This window comes from Quercus suber, unplaced genomic scaffold (genome assembly GCF_002906115.3).
Source record: "Quercus suber isolate HL8 unplaced genomic scaffold, Cork oak 2.0 scaffold_580, whole genome shotgun sequence".
NCBI classification, from domain to species: domain Eukaryota; kingdom Viridiplantae; phylum Streptophyta; class Magnoliopsida; order Fagales; family Fagaceae; genus Quercus; species Quercus suber.
In genome coordinates, this window is record NW_027070025.1 from 293,546 (window position 1) to 296,934 (window position 3,389).

At 32.2% G+C, this 3,389-nt stretch overlaps 1 long non-coding RNA gene across 1 annotated transcript; it reads left to right on the forward strand.

Moving 5' to 3' along the window:
• Window positions 1–569: 569 nt before the first annotated feature.
• Window positions 570–2,440, forward strand: LOC136063814 (uncharacterized). Its single transcript, XR_010625451.1, has 2 exons — window positions 570–969; window positions 1,849–2,440. It is a non-coding gene; the product is annotated as an uncharacterized LOC136063814 (long non-coding RNA).
• The last annotated feature ends 949 nt before the right edge of the window (window positions 2,441–3,389 follow it).

The window sequence follows — 3,389 nt, forward strand, 5'->3', positions numbered from 1 at the left end:
ATGTAATTTAAACAATTTATTGATGACATAGTTATTGATCTCTAATTTTCTAGAAATATTACAAGCATGGAGGATATAAGTATAAGATGTAATTTAATGGCATATTTGTCAAAATTCATGTCCAATAAAAGTATATTGAGTAAGGTTGTAACCTTAGGTTATAACCAATTTTGTATCTAAACTTTTACCTTTATTTAATTTTGAAATGTTACACAAGTCTTATAATTAAATAAAATTTTAAGGGAATTGGAGGGATTTTGGCTCCGTTTGGATACAGCTGAAAACTAAAAACACTGTAACAAAATAATTTTTAAATGTGTGAATAGTACAGTGAGACCCATTTTTAATGAAAAAGTTACTAAAAAGTGAGATTTATGGGTCTGTGAATAGTGCATCAAACCCATTGATATGCTGAAAAGTCAAATATTACGACTACTATTCATAAATAGTGCATAAATAGTAACCGTAACAGTAAAATTTGTCTCCTAAATATGTGTCAAAAAAAAAAAAGTAAAATGCTAAAAACACAGTCGTGGATAGAAATAATTTCTACCCAAATGCACGGATACAGATCCTCTCCATTTCCTTTTGAAATGGAGAGGCTCTAGTACACGGTCCCGATTTTGTCCAAAATGATCCACGCTCAAAAACTGGACACGTCATTTAAAAATTTAACTCAACTGGGGTTTTACTCAACCGAACAAAAAAAACTCAAGTTAAACTCTTAACTCTCACCAGCCATTCAAAAAAACTCTCTTCCCAAAAAAATCAAAAAGCTCTCTCCTTCAAATCTTTCTCTACCCAAAATTCAAAAACTCTCTCACACCATTGTTGAATCTACATGGCTACAGCTAGCAGCCACTGCGTCTCACACCTCCACTACCGGCAGTAGTTCCAGTACATTCTTGTCTCTCTCCTTCGGCCGCTAGAGGTGCTATCGCCAGTGCCACCACCACGGGTGGTCGCCGGGTCCTCCTCTCTTTCTCCTTATTGTCTTTTCTCTTTTATTTTTCTTTTTGTTTCTCTTTTTATTTGCCTTTTAGAAGTGACTAAATCCTTTAGAGTTTTGTTTGGTGGTTAGGTCTCCTTTTTTAGTATAAGATCTGCTTAGGTTTGAAAAATTAGGGCTTTTGGGTTTGTTTATCTAAAATGCTGTTGAGACTTATGTGAATGCTCGTAGGTGGTAATCAGAGCTTTCGCGAATCTAATGTTGTGTTTATTTTAATTGCTTTATTTCTGAAATTTTTAGTTTTATTTTTCTTTTAAGAATAATTCAGAGGTACCCAAATGAAGGTTTTTCTATTATTGTTTATGGTGACACAACTAATTATATTAATGAGCTGGGTTTTGGGTTTTTGACTCGTACATGCGCATGTGAGAGTTTGGTGTGCTTTATTATGTTAAATTAACCATAAATCTGTTATGTTAAATTAACCAGAAATCTGCTATTTAGAAACCATTCAGGTTCATAGCTTGGACATTTGACAATTTATGCTTTATTTAGAACCCTGCTCAGTCCAGTGACATATTATCTCCTAATTACCTGTAGGCATTAAGATTAAAATGTCCAACCATATAACCATGATTAAAAAGTTGTAATGCATATCAGATTTGGTTATATGTTTTAGAACCAATTGTTTCTGGTAGTCTACTTGGCTCTAGATGGAGGTCGAACTATAAACAAATTGAAGGAATGGAAACCCGACATATTTAATATTTGGATAGTCATATTACTATATAATAACTGTAGTTTCTATTTATCCACTTGTCATCTCTTTTATTCTTCTTATTTATTATACAATCTTATAAACACTATCCTAATTACTAAACAAGAGACATGATTCTCAGGCAAAGAAAATGCTGCATCATAAATTAACCCTTAATGGGTATCTCGACTATCGGTCAAAATCTTGACAGGATCAATCAGGATGCTGACCGAGATTTCTTCATGAGTGCAAAAGAAGTAAAGAATATGGGCTTATATGTGGTATCATTATGAATCCTCTCAAAGCTCTTCAGCCACTGGTAGCTATGGCAGAAGCCGAGACTAAAGTTGAGTCTGGTGTGTAAATTTCTCTTGGGTGACTGCAATAGTGGAGGACATGGCTTTATAGAAGAGTTAAATGAAGAATGATATTTCATTCTGTATCTGTTAAGTGGCAATCTGAATCCAAAACTTTGTGAATTTGGTGAAAGTGTAGATTGTCTTATGTGTATGATGATAAAGTAGGCTATAGGTGTTTTCCACTGCTTTGTTGGTTCTTACAAGTCCTAAGGGCCCATCCAGTGCAAAAGAGCACTGGAAATATGCTTCTTAGATTACACTCGCAGAAATCAGTTGTGATCATTTATTTATGTTATGGTTGATAATGTTGTGAGCATCATGAACTCATGATGTATGCTAAAAAATCATTATGAAATTTCTCTTTTTTTCCCTAAATTTTTTTAGGTATCTGTTCCTTTTCTAAATTTGGATTGACTATGCAGATGGGTATTTTGCTGGTAGATGGTATATTTTGTTTCTTGTAGTTCGTTTTAAAGATATAAACTATGACTCTTTTGGTTTCTTATGGAAATATTTGTGTTTTTGGTTGCTTGGATTGTTACCAATCATGTCTAACAAGTTCAACCCAAATTTTTAAGTATATATGCTAAGGCCTTCAAAATATTCTGGTTATGCTATTTTGGTTCAAAAGAATGTTTGAAATTTTGGTGATGCTATTTTTCTTTTAATAAAAAATTGTCAAATATTTCTAGTTAACTTTAATTCTTCTTGGGCATTTCTATGTTATACAGATATGATATTTATTTATTAACTTTAATTCTACTTGGACATTTCTATGTTATACAACAAAGCAGAAATTGCATTGAGATTTGGGCACAATTGAGCTTATGAACAAAGAGTTTGTTTTATGCACTTTTCTATTTTCCATTTATTGTCGCAAAAGGTTATATGGAGTAATAACAGGATAAAATATTAGCCTAAACTATGATGAAGTTCAATGTATCTTGCCAAAAAAATGTTTTAAAGCATTTCATGAAGCATTGAAGCCATGCATCTTGCTGTCAGTAGGCTAATTTTCAGTAACAATGAAATGTTGAATGTATTCTTTAGTTTTGACACTTAAAGTAGTTTCATGTTCATTTACAAAAACTTTTACTAGGATTTAGAGTACAAACCAGGAAGAATGTAATGAAATATAGTTATTCTTTATTGATATTGGTTTGAGAATGTAATAAAATGTAATTGATTTTGTGCCTTTTATTTCTAATTTTTTGTAATGCTTCAAATTGAACAATTTTGATGATGCCTGTACGGTCACAAATTGATGGAAGAGTTTGATCCAAAAATAAACAAAGGATGCAAGTTGAAGCCGAAGTATAATGAA